This window comes from Schistocerca americana, chromosome X (assembly GCF_021461395.2).
Source record: "Schistocerca americana isolate TAMUIC-IGC-003095 chromosome X, iqSchAmer2.1, whole genome shotgun sequence".
In the NCBI taxonomy this organism is placed as follows: Eukaryota; Metazoa; Arthropoda; class Insecta; order Orthoptera; family Acrididae; genus Schistocerca; species Schistocerca americana.
The window spans coordinates 45,485,745-45,503,053 of record NC_060130.1 but is presented as its reverse complement, the minus strand read 5'-3'; positions in this window follow the sequence as shown (position 1 = coordinate 45,503,053).

Here is a 17,309-nt window from a genome sequence, read left to right as displayed (position 1 = left end):
CATGAAAGGGAAGCAGTGGTTGGGAAGGGAGTGAGACAGGGTTGTAGCCTCTCCCCGATGTTATTCAATCTCTATATTGAGCAAACAGTGAAGGAAACAAAAGAAAAATTCGGAGTAGGTATTAAAAAACATGGAGAAGAAATAAAAACTTTGAGGTTCGCCGATGACATTGTAATTATGTCAGAGACATCAAAGGACTTGGAAGAGCAGTTGAACGGAATGGATAGAGTCTTGAAAGGAGGATATAAGATGAACATCAACAAAAGCAAAACGAGGATAATGGAATGTAGTCGAATTAAATCGGGTGATGCTGAGGGAATTAGATTTGGAAATGAGACACTTAAAGTAGTAAAGGAGTTTTCCTATCTGGGGAGCAAAATAACTGATGATGGTCGAAGGAAATCTGTTAACATCGAATATAGGTTTAAGTGTCAGGAAGTCGTTTCTGAAAGTATTTGTATGGAGTGTAGCCATGTATAGAAGTGAAACATGAACGATAAATAGTTTGGACAAGAAGAGAATAGAAGCTTTCGAAATGTGGTGCTACAGAAGAATGCTGAAGATTAGATGGGTAGATCACGTAAGTAATGAGGAGGTATTGAATAGGATTGGGGAGAAGAGAAGTTTGTGGCACAACTTGACTAGAAGAAGGGATCGGTTGGTAGGACATGTTCTGAGGCATCAAGGGATCACCAATTTAGTATTGGAGGGCAGCGTGGAGGGTAAAAATCGTAGAGGGAGACCAAGAGATGAGTACACTAAGCAGATTCAGAAGGATGTAGGCTGCAGTAGGTACTGGGAGAAGAAGAAGCTTGCACAGGATAGAGTAGCATGGAGGGCTGCATCAAACCAGTCTGAGGACTGAAGACCACAACAACAACAACAACAACAACAACAACGTTATGACGGAAGAATAAGACTATAACGTAAGTGATGGAATGTGGTAAAGAAGAAAGAGCCCAAGTCCGAATTCACGTAGGTATAGAGCTAGTTTGTTCTCCTCCTTTTATAGGAAGTAACATCTGCAGGTATTTTCAGCCATAATGGCTGTGTTTGTGCACCGTGACTGTGTAGGATAATTATTTATTTCAAGTTTCTGCTACCAGTCACTTTTTATTTTCTGCTTAATCTAACATAATGCAACGCGTTTCTAACATGTTCTGTTCATTTTCATGCGTTTATACATACATACATAGATACTAGATTAATCTAGAACTTTTTCCATTGTCTTTTACTGTAGCTGCTGGTGTGGCATTTAGGGGGAAGGACGGGGGCAGTGTATGGCTAGAAATCGAAGTCAGTGATGTCTTCTGCTGGTTTTCTTCCTTATGGTTGATTATGTGGATCACAGCAATATCATCATCTTGCTGCTTCACTTGCATCACTGGTGTAATGCTGGAGCTGTTGATTGACACTACACTATTGCACATTATATTTGTCACTGATTGCCAACGTAATTCACTGCACGAATTGCTTCGATTGATCTCTTTGTAATCAGTTCCCCAATCCATTTATTTGCTTTTCTTTTCTCCCAGCAATTTGCAGCACGCTTTTCTCCATTAGTCGATGAGACAGTCAAAAAATTTTGGATTGATTTTGTAGTGTTGGCAGAAGACCCAACACTGTGTTTCTAGAGGAGGCCGAAATGCACGCGTTTAATTACACGCTGACTGGCGTGAGGTCTGGAACAGGACAATATCTTGAGAACTGCAAATAAAGTACGTAGATGATGTAATACTTAACTTTAATCCACAATTGTAGAACATCTCTCTTGATGATACATGCTTCACATAATAAATATCAATTGAATACGGCGCCTTGCTAGGTCGTAGCAAATGTAGCTGAAGGCTATGTTAACAATCGTCTCGGCAAATGAGAGCGTATTTGTCAGTGTAGCGTCGCTAGCAAAGTCGGCTGTACAACTGGGGCGAGTGCTAGTAAGTCTCTCTAGACCTGCCGTGTGGTGGCGCTCGGTCTGCTATCACTGACAGTGGCGACACGCGGGTCCGACGTATACTAATGGACCGCGGCCGATTTAAAGGCTGCCACCTAGCAAGTGTGGTGTCTGGCGGTGACGCCACAGATTTCGTGTCGCGTCTCACTGTCACGAATCAAAACATGGTACCAAGTGTTTGTAAACGTTAGTTTCCTATGCATCAAAAAAATTCCTTTGAATCTGTATTTAGTTCAGCAACAGCACTCAGAGTCACCGTTACTCTTTTGTCGTTCCAGTGACAGTAATAACTTGCCACAGTAATAAAGTCTAAAAGTAACTGCATTTTCAAACTTCCAAAACTGACGTGGGCTTCCGTGGATGTTCGAATATTAAGGTATACTGAAATTCGAGCCAAAGACCAATTTCTTTTGCTTTGCAACACACTAGAAATCGATTTTCATTCAACAGAACTGATATTATTTCAGCGAACGTTTTGACGTTAGTAGCTGTTATTCCTGGAACAACTGTTAAGATTACGTGTACAATTCGCCACAACTTAGAAATGTGAAACTAGGCTACCGACCAGAGTACCGAGGAAACAAAAGAAAAAATATGAACAACTTACCGAACTTGGTGCATGGCTTCAGATGTGCAATTACGGACACCAAACCACATACAAAATATTGTTAGAGTAAGCAGATCGAGATAATTCTTCGACTGACTACTTTTACGTTTATCTGTATACGGACAGAACTCGAGTGCTTGCTGCTTCTCTTCGAAATACACTGAAGCGCCAAAGAAACTGGTATAGGTATGCGTATTCAAATACAGAGATATGTAAACAGGCAGAATACGGCGCTGCGGTCGGCAAACCCGATAAAAAAAAAAAATGGTTCAAATGGCTCTGAGCACTATGCGACTCAACTTCTGAGGTCATCAGTCGCCTAGGACTTAGAACTAATTAAACCTAACTAACCTAAGGACATCACACACATCGATGCCCGAGGCAGGATTCGAACCTGCGACCGTAGCGGTCACGCGGTTCCAGACTGAAGCGCCTTTAACCGCACGGCCACACCGGCCGGCACCCGATAAAAGACAAGTGTCTGGCGAAGTTCTTAGATGGTTTACTGCTGCTGCACTGGTAGGTTATCGAGATTTAAGTGAGTTTGAAATTGGTGCTATAGACGGCGCACGAGCGATAGGACTTCTCCGAGGTAGCGATGAAGTGGAGATTTTCCCCTTCGACCATTTCACACGAGTGTACCGTGAATATCAGGAATCCGATAAAACATGAAATCTGCGACATCGCTGCGACCGGAAAAAGATCCTGCAAGAACGGGACCGACAACGACTGAAGAGAATCGTTCAACGTGACACAAGGTTTCAATGCTGGGCCATCAACAAGTGTCAGCATCCGAACCATTCAAAGAAAAATAATCCATATGGGCTTTCGCAGCAGAACGCCTTCTCGTGTACCCCTGATGACTGTACGACACAAAGCTTTACGCCTCGCCTGGGCCCGTCGACAGCAACACCGGATTGTTGATGACTAGAATCATGTTGCCTGGTCGGACGAGCCTCGTTTCGAATCGTGTCGAGCGTTGGGACGCGTACGGGCATGGACACGGTCTGTCGAATTCATGGACCCTGCACAGTTCAAGATGGTGCAGGCTCTCTAACTTGTAGGTAGTGTACAGTTGAAGTGATATGGGACCCCTTATACGTCCTGATACGATTCTGACATGTGACACGCACGTAAGCGTCCTGTCTGATCACCTGCATCCATCCCTGTCCACTGTGCGTTCCGACGGACTTCGGCAATTCCAGCAGGACAACGTGACACCCCACACGTCCAGAATTGCTACGCTATGACCCCAGGAACACTCTTCCGAGTTTAAACACTTCTGCTGGCCGCCAAACTCCCCAGACATCAATATTATTGAGTATATCTGGGATGCCTTGCAAAGTGCAGTTCAGAAGAGACCTCCACCCCATCGGACTCTCACGGATTTATGGGCAGCCCTGCAGGATTCGTGGTGTCAGTCCCCTCCAGTACTACTCCAGATATTAGTCGAGTCAATGTCACGTCGTATTGCGGCACTTCTGCGTGCTCGCGGCGGCCCTACATGATATTAGGCAGGTGTACCAGTTTCTTTGGGTCTTCAGCGTATACGGGGTGGAAGCTGCATGGACACTGACATTATCGTACAGACTTTACTTTCGTTCTTAGGTGCTGGACCCTATATGTTATCTGTAGCAGTTTTGTGTATCCGGCCCTATCCGCTATATACAGGTTGAGTCACTAACTGTTGCCACCTAAAATAGATCTGAAAAGTGTGATAGTAGCTGAGAAGTTGGTGGGACAGATGTTGCATGGGGCAACGGAGGCCATAATATGACGTTGCTAGGTGGGGTGGCGTCAGAGATATGAAGGGCAACTGCTTTTTTTTAGGGGATGCTATAGTTTGGTACTTATTTTCTTAGCGGCTATCGAGACGAATGCAATGACGTGTAACAGTAAGGTCTTTGAAGGTCAACGAAAGTCAAAGGGGCGACGCGAACGTCCATTTACAGAAGGTGTTCGAAATGATTAACATTGGTATCAATGCAATGCTGCAATCTTCTTATCGTGGATTGGTGGTATTCCTTAACACATCGGCAATTATTGAAGCACATGCTCCGACAATTCTCTTTCGCATATCTTCAGGTGTAGTTTGAACGTCTTTATAAACAATATCTTTTACAAATCCCCAGAAGAAAAAATCCAGAGGCATCAAGTCTGGCGAACGAGCCGGCCACGACACATCTCCTCCGCGTCCAATCCAACGATTTGGGAATTGTCTCTCCAACTCATTTGTAGCCGTCAGCGAAAAATGTGGGGACACCCATCGTGTTCATACCACATTCTGTTCCCTCTTCCTAAAGGTATTCAAAAAATGGTTCAAACGGCTCTGAGCACTATGGGACTTAAGTTCTGAGGTCATCAGTCCCCTAGAACTTAGAACTACCTAAACCTAACTAACCTAAGGACATCACACACATCCATGCCCGAGGCAGGATTCGAACCTGCGACCGTCGCGGTCGCGCGGTTGCAGACTGTAGCGCCTAGAACCGCTCGGCCACCAGGGGTGGCTAAAGGTATTCCTTCCAATAACAGCCCTAATGTTTCTTGCAGGAATGTAGTGTACTTCCTACCATTAAGATGTCCTTCGATGAAATAGGGGGATTCCGTCCTTCAGAATGCCACACCATGCATTTACCGACCACGGTTTATGGTATGCAATTTGCCGCAGCCAACATGGATTTTCAGCTGCCTAATAACGTATGTTACGCAAATTAACATTTACATGGTTCGTGAATGTAGCCTAGTCAGTAAATAAAATCGAATTAATAAATGTGTCATCCTTCTGAATCTGAAGATGAGCCTATCGGCAGAATTCAAAGCGACGCAAACAATCCCGTACCAGTTAATACAGTTAATACTTGGTGGAGACTGATACGGTAAAGATGATATTTATGGCGATGCAGAACAGTACGCCGCCTCATTCCATTGCGATTTGACGCGAACTAACGCAAGGATCTCGAACCACATTGGCAAGAGTACCAATTTCCGTTTCCTCGTTAGTAACTTTCTTTTGTCGGATATGTTTCCGATGCATTACAGATACAGTTGTTCTCAATCTATCATACACATATTTAAATATCGACGTGTAGAGTGAATACGTTGAGGATATCTTTCAGCGTATAAGTCTCCAGCTCTCACTTAATGCCATTGGCATTCTCCGTAAATGAGAAGCATATCGACTTGTTCTTAGAAGGAATACATCATTCCCATTCGCTTGATTCGACGATACTAGACTTACCGTTCCTATTAGTGTTGTCTTACGAAACCGTCGAATGGTGTTTACATGTCAATGGCACGTTAGATGGATAAGCCGTATTCGACGAATATTTACTATTTACACGATACACGCGTGTCAGAGCGTGTGCTTCGATAAGTGCCGAAGTGGTAAGGAATACCACTCAATGCATGAGAAGAAGATCGCAGCACTGCACTGATACCAATGGTCATCACTTCGAACACCTTCTGTAAATGGACGTTCATGCCACCTTTGTGACCTTCGTTGACCTTCAAAGACCTTACTGTTACACATCATTGGATTCGTCTCGATAGCCGCTATCAGACAATAAGTAGCAAGCTATAGCATCCCATTAAAAAAAAAACAACGTAGTTGACCTTCATATCTCTGACGCGACCTCGCCTAGCAACAAAGAACGAACGTCATATTATGGCCCCCGTTGTCCCATGCAAAATTTCTCGCACAAACTTTTCAGCTACTGTCATACTTTCGGATTTATTCTTGGTGGCAACAGTTAGTGACTCACCCTGTATATATGAATGATGACAGCTTTTTATGACGTATGGGGATCCACGACTACAGAAGAGCAATGTGAGGACGAAAGTTTAGAATACTGAAAAGCGATAACCGCTATATTGTGCTAGTAAGAACTTACTCCTCCTTCCTTACTTTGTTCCGGCCACCTGGTTTACTTGCACGAGGACTGTGAGCGGTTGACATACCTGGAACGAAAAAAGAAAATTAACATTTAAGACGAGCGCACTCCTGATTCTCTCTCTCTCTCTCTCGTGGATTGCTGTCAATCTGCTTCCTTAGGTTAACAATTTCAGTTTTAAAAGTTTGCTTGGCCCTATTGTATTTTTCCTTGAAAACCTGCATAGCAGTACCTTTATAAAGCTGGTTTAGATGATGTACTTGCTGCCTGAGCCTAATCAGATTTGGTGGGAGTTTTAGTCTAGGATTACTTCCATTCTGACAGTGTTTAACTACCTTCTGGATTTCTCTGGCTGGACAACTATATTCATAATGATGCAGTAGGGTTGAGTAGAATTCATTCCATTTCTCATCCGATCCTTTTACCTGGTACACAGAATCCCATTTCTCATTCGCTGGTTTGTCTTTAAGAGCATCAATATTTGACGTATTCAGCATTCGTTTCTGAAGCATAATTTTTGTTATTTTAGGCACAACTGAATTTATGTATTCTGTCACCTGACAGATGTGGTCAGAATAAAGAAAATCTAAGTTACTGTAATTTACCTTATCTATAACATCTTTGTTGATTACAGCATAATCTATTCTAGTGGAACCCTGGTGTCAGTGAAATGGTACAGTACCGCGCGACATTGAAAATAGGTACAACATACTTCATTATTTTTGTCAGAACAACACATTTTTTTTGTAAAATAACTCAATTTCAATTAATACAGCAAAGCCGGATACCAGTGTGGGAAAGAATGACAATTTATTTATTTAATTGATCACATGTGCACTCCCACAAAGTAAATCCCTACATCCAGTTTGGTGAGATCTGTGAAATGAATGAATGTATGGTCGTCTGCTAACCGCAGATAGTGAATGTGAATATATGATCATCTTTGAGACGATCCTGTGGCCACCTTTGGTGGGACCAAAGAGATGAAATTTACCTGAGCTTTGAGCGCCTGAAATGTGGCTGACCAATACGGTAGCATGGTCTTCCCCCACCTCGAGTTAGGTGCGAGATGACCTGGAGAACGGCCATGTTTCAGCACTCTGCCGCTGGATCTTGTGCTGTTAAGACCTGTTTTAGCTGTGCTCCGTAACGACAAAAGAGTGGAGACATGGTATGCATGTGGAATATTTAAGAATAGTTTGAAATAATAATTTCTCTATTTCAGGAACTTTTGTGGGGAGAATTAAATGTCAGGCAGGTAATATTAATGGGATTGTAGTAATCTTCGGAAGTGACGAACGGTCACAATGAAACCAAGTGTAGCAATAAGTTGAAATACTTCCGTGTGCTTAAGTTAAGCTGAATTACTAGCGTGTTTACAATAAGTTGAAATATTTAAGAAATAGCGTGTGTACCATAAGTCGAAATATTTAAGAAATGGCGTGTGTAGGACTTGAAATTAGAGACGAGTACTTCCACGTGGTGAGTACTGTGTGAGTCTCAATCTGTGTATGAGACAAAAGATAAAGAGAAGTACTCGTCCATGGTATCAGTTGAGGACTTGCGTGTGTGATGAATACGTTGTTAATATTACTTCGCGTGATATGATTCCGTGTGACGCTAGATTCAAACTCTGAGAGAGAAGCAAGGTGAGTCGGCCGTCTATCCAGCAACGCCACTTGGCTTGCATTGCACAGGAAGGCGTGCATATATCTCCAGAGTTCATAGTAGGAAAGTAGAATTACGAAGTGGGGCAGTGTCGTGTGAAACTGGGATAAATATTAATTGAAGTGGGAAAGCTGAAAGTGATAGTGTTGTGACTATTTAGTGTTTTATATTTCTTATTGCAGTGTGATGTATGTCATGTAATTTGGGAATGTGTGGTTTGCATGGGAGAGTAGCAAGGTAGTTCCAAAAGATTAGTGGGTTATGCTTGTTCCTTCTGTACTGCTCGGTCTGGAGGATAGTTTCGTGATGATGATTGAGAGAGTCGAAGTGTGAGAAATAATAAAAGACCCACCATCCTATCCAGAAAGTGCACTGTAGCGTTAAAAGTGTTTACGAGACCATAATATAGAGATTCACCATTGTAAAGTCATGCCCACTGGGCGGAATTTCTCATGTTTTATTGTTGTAGGTTATAGAATTTGTGTGTTTAGGTTAGAGAATTTATCGGAATAAATCAAATAGTGAAAAGAAAAAGATTGGTGGACTTTTCCTTCGAATTGTATGTTGTCATGATGTCCCGAATTTATAATGTGTGCGCCACTCATATTCAGTGCGGTGGCCACGTGTTGACAAAAGCCGTTAAATAAAAAAAGAAAGAAAATGTGGTATTGCCAGTGCGTAGTGTACAGTCATAGTTCTGTAAATCACTGATAGTCAGATGCGTGTTTCCGTTGCGTATTAATCATATAGGAGGATAACTTGTAACTTAAGTGTGAGTACGAGAGTTCATGTTACTCGATAAATAAGAATGAGTCCACTCGCTTGGCAGACCACTCATCTTGCAGGCCTGACTGCTTGATGCCACAGTATGAGCAAGGCATGTGGGTGCCTCCCAGCAGACTTCACTATAGTTACAAGATTGTATGAGGTCAGTACATCACTGAGCTTCAAGTTTACTATACTGTTTGAGTTTCCATCCATACTAAAGTCACCTAATACAGTTAGATCATTAGAACCGGCTTGAGCAACAATACTACTAAGTTTATCCATAAACAGCATTACACCAGAATTTGGTGGCGTACATAATCCAGTCACTTTATGCTTTATTAACTTAAGATGACTACTGTGGAGTACAATATCTGTCATTTCAATTGATCCTTCTTTGGTGTGATGTTCAAGAAAGGAAATTTTTTTTGCTTCTATATCATTATTAACATAAACTGCCACACCACCACTTTTATGGTTTGCCCACAATAACTATTTGCTAGTATGTAGCCTTCTAATCTATAATATATTATTTCACTGCATTTTAGCCCATGTTCCGTTATTACTAGCACATGTGGCAAGTGTTCCTCTATGAATATTTGTAGTATGTCTAGTTTGTTTCTGAGATATTGCACATTTAAGTGCATTAACTTTAATGGTGTTACCCTTCTTGTTTATTTACCATCTTGCACGAATCAAAATTGTTTGAGTTACACTTCTTACGACATTTTGCATATACTGGTTTTTTAGAACTGTCCTGCAATGACTGATCACTTATTTCACAGCCTGGCTTTTCTTTGCGTGAACGGGACTCAGTCATATCCGAAATACATCCCTGAAAACTATTATTATGGTCCTTTATTCTAAGAAAGTGTCGTGGTTGTAGCCCGGAGCAATTGGAGCTTTCTCCACACTGTCTTTCTCGCACAGTTTGCTTATGTGGGAAACTAGCTTGGCCTTCCATTTCCTGTATAAGTGGGATCCGTGTTTCATGTGTTCATCACGACACATCTTACTTAAGTATATCAAATGTATATGGCTAAATTTATCACACAGTTTCTTTAGCTCGGAATTGTAGTGTCGAATCTCTTTGATTCTACACGACCACAGTGGTAAATCATGTCGCACTGGCACGTTTGTGATGACAATGTTCGTTTGAAATGGTTTTGGTAATGGGCCTATGTTACGGAAACACCGCAGGGATGTCTAGCTTTCGTTTTTGTATTCGTCGTTGCCGCCGCCTACTTTCACAACGTGAGCGAGCGTCTTTGTTCAATTGACTTGTTTCTGTTGTAATATTCTCCACCACTGCATTTAACATTGCACCAGGCTTGATCACGACGAAAACTGAATGCTTTGAACGTATACTTTCGTGAAAACTTTCGGATAGATCTTTTCCGTGACTGTCGGCATACAGAAGGAGCCCTTTGGTGCATCTTAAGGTTGGCATGTTCTTTTTTGGTTCTTTAGAGGGAGTTTTGTGATTACTTTGTGGTTCGTTTATGTCTGTTGTGTCACCACAATCCGCTACCAGTGCTGAGAGTTTGTTTGATAACGGTATCACTGGGGCTGTACTTACATGTAGTAGTGGGATGACCATTAACAACGGCGTTCTCTTGAGTTAGGCAATAATTCCTATCCACTGCTTTATATTTCGTTTCCAGCTCTTGATACTTCCTCAGAAGTTGTTGATATTTTGCATTGATTGACAGTAAATCATCTGTTAACACGCTCATTATTTTTTCTTTTCTCTTTAGCGTGTTCGCGTTATTATTACATAACATGTAAGTCTTTGTTTTCTCATGTCACCATGTATATCTGTGCATTCTTCTATTTCCTTATTACTTCTCAGCCCATAAATTTCTCTGTTAGTAATTTTGGGGCCTAATATTTTCCTAATAATCTTTCTTCCTTTCATTCTTTTGAAATTCTTCAATATCCCTCTTTCTATTTAAAATTAAAGTTTCTGCTCCATAAAGACATTCGGGTTTAACAAGTTTGTTTCTGCGTCGATCCTCGGCAGCGAGCGTAGAAATACTTGTTTTCTAAATAAAACCACCTTTACTGCTGCCACTTAATTTATTTTTCCCAGACAAGTTTCGCCTTTTTCTTGTTCTAAGGCATCGTCAGTGGGGTCTATACAGTGTTGTTATTTCTAGATTATCAAACAGTTCACATCGCGATTTTTTATGTTACAAAGTAATTACTTACGATTTGCCGTCATCTGCGTCGGTAATAAAGTGGTAGTGCGACCTCCAGAGCAGATGAGAGGAAACGCAGATTACAGCAAATCGAAAGTCATTACTTTTTAACATAAAAAATCGTGACGTGAACTGTTTGATAATCTGAAAATAACAAAACTGTATCATTGAAGATCCCAGTAATGATGCCTTGGAACAAGAAAAAGGCGAAACGCGTCTGGGAAAAATAAATTAAGTGGCAGCAGGAAAAGGCGGTTTTATTTACAAAAAATGTACATTCAGGTTTGATTAAAGTGCCGCAATGACTACGTTTACTGAATGTAGAAAGTGACTTTTTATTATAAATATTTTGCGTTAATCTGAACGCATCTTCTTTTTTTTTTTTTTTTTTTTTTTTTTACAGCGATCTTCCTTTGCATATTTTTCCAGGCCGCTTTCTTGTATGATTTCCCCCAAAGTGTATTTAAACTGAGAAGCCTTTTTTTTATTTTTCCATATTTTGTGTTAAAAAACTTTGGTGCTTGTTTGTTGCATTTCATATACTACGCTACCTTCTTTACTATACTCTTTCAGTTCTTTGCGCGTATCGTGGAGGTTTTATCTGGCCATGCTAAATGGTAATGACACGGCATGCGAAAGTTACTTTAAATCTTTGGGTTTTGCATATCAACATTTCACAAGGCGAGTCGGAAAAAAAAGAAAGAAAGAAAATGGTCCAAATGGCTCTGAGCACCATGGGACTTAACATCTTAGGTCATCAGTCCCCTAGAACTTAGAACTACTTAAACCTAACTAACCTAAGGACATGACACACATCAATGCCCGAGGCAGGGTTCGAACCTCCGACCGTAGCAGTCCCGCGGTTCCGGACTGCAGCGCCTAGAACCGCACGTCCACCGCGGCCGGCCACAGAAAGAAAAAAACGAAAAGAGAGATAGTTATCAAGAGGGATCTGCATGTGTTTGACAAATCCCTTACCTCGAAAATTTCTCTCCTTCAAACCTCCTCTGTGTTACCACAGATGAGGTGTCACTGATCTCGTTTGTACTAAGACTGCAGTGCACGCGATGTGCCTAGTCGCTTCCACCGTCCTGAGTGGAATACATAACTTCTGTAAGTAGGCTGTTTAGGTTTTTTTTATTTGTAACGCCACCTCTGTATGAAAATCACTGGCTGTGCTGTGTGCAGTCTGTGGCTGCTTTGCATTGTTGTAATACTCGCCATTGTAGTGTTAGGCAGCTGGCTGTGAACAGCGCGTAGCGTTGCGCAGTTGGAGGTGAGCCGCCAGCAGTCGTGGATGTGGGGAGAGAGATGGCGGAGTTTTGTAATTTGTCATGAACTGCTATATATATTATGACTATTAAGGTAAATACAGTGTTTGTTCTCTATTAATATCTTTCATTTGCTAACTATCCCTATCAGTAGTTAGTGCCTTCCGTAGTTTGAATCTTTTATTTAGCTGGCAGTAGTGGCGCTCGCTGTATTGCAGTAGCTCGAGTAATGAAGATTTTTGTGAGGTAAGTGATTTCTGGAAGGTATAGTTTAATGTTAGTCAGGGCCATTCTTTTGTAGGGATTTTTGAAAGTCAGATTGCGTTGCGCTAAAAATATTGTGTGTCAGGTTAAGCACAGCCCTGTATAATTGTTCAAAGGGGACGTTTCGTATGTCGACCCTTAGCCGAGGATACCTCACTGGAATCTTCTGATTTTTTTCTTGTAGTTTGTGTAATTAGTGTAGATTTTGTTTATTGCTAGCGCGTAATTGTAGAGAGAATCTCCTTTGTAGTTGCAGTCTTTCATTGTTGTACAGTAAAACAGTTGTGGCATGCATGTAGATTTGCACCAAGTATTTCGCTGCTGCGCTTGCAATTAACTAGATATTATTTTCAGTGCTATGTTAATGTGTTCTCTTATTTTTGCTCTTCAAATTGTGTATTTCTGTGTTGTCGTGTGAAATATTGTGACAATAATGGCGTGTGAAAAACGTAATACTAGGCTTCAAAGTAAACTGAGAAATGACAGTGAAGACGAAAGCAGTGTGTTAGCGCCGCAGAGTAATGAATTAACTAATGTTCAAAGTAGTAATTTGGTAATTGTGCATAGGGAAATGGAGCGGGCTGTAAATAATGGTGTAGGCAGTGAAACAATTAGTGAACAGGGAAGCGTTATCGATCGATCGGTCGGCAACAGCTCGCCTCAGGATTCCGAAATGACAGGACACAATCTTGCAAATACTGTAGATTCAGGTTTTGCGTCCTCACCGTTTTCTCAAATAAATCAAGACACATTTTCTGCTTTACAAAATGCGAATATTGCCGGTTCAAATGCGCTGCCGAATAGCACTGAGGAATATGTTTCAGACACCAGTGCACTGTTATTACAGTTAATGCAACAAATGGGACAAAGGCTACAAAAGTTAGACACAAAGCTTGAACCAAATCAGAAACAAATGGGACAAAATGTTCAAAAGTTAGACACAATGGAACAAAATCTTCAAAAGTTAGACGCAATGGAACAAAATCTTCAAAAGTTAGACACACTGGAACAAAATTAGAGACAAACACAGCAACAGCTTCAAAAGTTAGACTCATTGGAACAAACTCTTGAACAAACGCGTGAAGATTTAACTACTGAGTTACATAACATTGAATCGAAATGTCAAAAAGTCTGTAATAACGTAAAAACTCAAATTTGTGAGCATTTTCAACCTATTTTTTCGCGGCATGAAAATGCATTACAGAATCACGAAGCAGCCATAAAAGAACTGAAAATTATTGTTCATGAAAATCATGAGACCTTGCAAGCTAAAATTGACTCAGTTGCGTCTACCGATTCGGTTACGGAACTTGCAAAAACTCAGGAAAACTTAAAGGACACAGTAGAAATACACATGGAGAAAATTAGTGCTTTATCAGAGAAAGTAGTTGAACTTTCGGATCAGCTAAATAATTTATCTACAAAGGTAGATGATAATCTGAATGACACAAAACCTGTAGTCTTTAATGACACAGAAGAGTGCGAACAAATTAGGAAATTCAAACAAAATCAGAATCAAATTAATACGCAACACCAAAGAGAAATCCGCGAAGTACAAGATCAGCTGACACAGATAGTACAAGAATTACGTATTTCAGAGGACACTCGCGCCCCAATACGGGTAGAGGGACATAGAAATACGGAACAGCCACAAAATAATAACACAGCGCATTTCGGAAATTATGAAAGAAATTGGTAAGGTGCACCGAATTTTGAAATGGAACCGCCGAAACGACGTAACAATGACCGATATGCGACTCGCCGACATGATGACTTTGACTATAAGCCGTTCATTACTACACGTAAATTCAAAACATTTAAGAATTCTGGCAACGACATTCATCCACAAGCATGGCTCCATCAATTCTCTCATTGTTTTCCTCCCAACTGGTCTTTAGAACACAGATTAGAATTTATGTGTGGCTATTTAGAGAATGAACCAGCTGTAAGAATGCGATCGGTCATTCACGATTGTCACAGTGAAGGAGAATTTTACCATGCCTTCCTCTCAGCATATTGGTCTCAAGCTACACAAGACCGAGTAAAACATAGCATCATGATGATGAAACACTTTGAACAATCTCAATTTTCCCGTCTTGTGAAATATTTTGAAGACATGTTGCACAAGAATCAGTACCTGTCAAACCCATACAGCCCCTCAGAACTCATCCGCATTTGCTTACTCAAATTGCCTGAACATTTACGACATATTATTTTAGCAGGACGTTGCAAAGACGACATTGAAGCTTTTCAGGGACTCTTACAAGAATTAGAAATTGACACAGACAGTCGCGGGATGCGAAAACAGGAAAACAATCACTACAGGTCACATCCGTCACAATTCTGTGACGACAGAAACAATAACTGGACACGACAGGTCTATTCTTACAACGCAAATCGTGACCAAAATAGACACCACCCGTACGACAACCGTTGGCAGAGTAGTAATAATTACAGGGAAAGATCACCTCTCCGCGGTAATGACTATCACAGAGACAATCAGAGAAACAGACAATATGGGAACCAAAATAATTATTATCAAGGGAGACAGAATAACTTTAGACGCAACGGTCCAGCGCGCAGTTACGATTCAGGGAGAAATTCTCCACCACGTTACGGACAAGGAAGAAACTACGGAACCTACCGACAGGACGACAGACGATATACTCATAACGACAGACCTGAATTGCATCAGAACTGGCGGGATTCAAACAGAGCAGGGCACTTTCGACCACGTGAATTTGTAGAAGCTAGGTCTCCTAATCCCAATAACGACGCGCGCCAACAAAGGGACAGACAATGACTCGCACCGCAGGCAGCCGCTTGCGCCGGCTGGCTCAGAGAAAAATGACATAGACGCTAACCTTAAGAAAAATTCCAGTATTGTTTAACGACGTATACTGCATGATAATTGCGTTGAAGCTGAAACTCTGCGTACTAGGAAGAGTAAAGGTTTACACCACATTTCACATGTAAAACCATTTATTGAGAGATAATCTGCTTTTTAACTTAGTCTTTGCCATAAAACTTTTCACTTCACATTTCTAGTATCCTTTGTCAGACTTAAGAAACTGTTAACATGCAACAATGTTTGAAGTTAAATATCCAGTCAAGAACCAAGAGAACTTATTTAAACAGAAATTACGAATGCATTGTTATAGTGAACAGACGACGCAATGTTGTTATTTGTACATTCTTGCTTGTTAGTTGCATGATTACGTAACGACTATCAGGCTTACATACTTCGAACATGTACAGGTACTGCTAATGAGATTTTAATGCAACATTTTGGTTTACTTGAAAATACATTATGGATTCAAAGTGCTTTCTGAGAGATACCAGATAACACAGTGGTTAGTTTATGTGACAGCTACACGATTTTATCACGACGCTACTAAAGAGTGACAATTTACAATGTTGTTTTTGCGGTGTATCTGTTTTATATCTGCACAGTTTTCTGTTTTATTCTGGAAAGTAAAACATGTTTTAGTAGTAACTTTTGTGGTATAGCTACAATGAGACAGCCTTTTCCGTAGCACAACAATACATTACAGCACAGTATTTTCTTCATCACGGCAATAAGCGTAATAACTAAGATATCTATATGGAAAGCATTTCACTTTTGTTTATGATGAGGTAAGTACATTGGCTTCTGCAGAACTTAGCTTTCGGAGGACAATAACTACGACACTTCCACAGAGATTATCTGACAGCAAGACGCACATTTAGCGCTACAGGACACGCATTTGAGAGATTTTGTACTTAAGCCATTTATTTTTCAAGATTTTTGAATTACAAAGAAAGTTTTCCGTGATATATTTCATTCCATTGCTGTAATCTGTAACACCTGAGGGTATAATTACATTAATCCTCAGGGGGGTACACGCTTACTTTGTGTATCATGTGTTTGGCAAGCACGAGGAGCCCTAGCTAATATGGTATTTGCTTATACAACTTTACACATCGGTACCATATTTCTCTAACACAGAATTACACAGCTATCTGATCATTTAACTGAGAGATAAACATTTCTTTTTGCTACATCAGTGACACATGTTTACACAATTACACAGTTGGGTAACTTCACACTTATGAAATTGTATTTTGTCTGTACTTTGTGAACTGCTCATATTTTTTCGGAACCATTGTGATACTACGAGAGCTTTGAATGATGTATTTGGTATGAGATCATGATTTTTAAAGTACGTTTGAGGTAGATGACATTATTGAAATGAGCAGAGAATATTTTTTAGGGTTTGAAATTATTGCAGAAAGCTACGACGTTTTTGAGATTTGACTGAGGTGTTATGATGTTATTATTACGACGACGATGTGTATTATGTTGTTGAGGAATGTTTATTATGCTACGTATTTCTCATGATGAAATATTGAAGAAGTGTCGATGAATATGTATATGTATAATGAGGTAAGGAATAATGAGTAGTGTTTAGGGACTCTGATTTGTGGAAAAGGTTGTTGGAAACCAAGAATCGTACTTTAAGAGTTATGAAATGTGAGTAAATACGTGAATGTATCACAATGCTGTTTATTTCTATTCTGTTGTAAAGCCTGTACTACAAATGTTATCTGTATTGTTATGTTCTTTAATGATGTATTTTGTACCTTTGTAATTGTATTCTTATGTTATAAAATTGTACTTGACACCAGTTCATTATATTATTAACA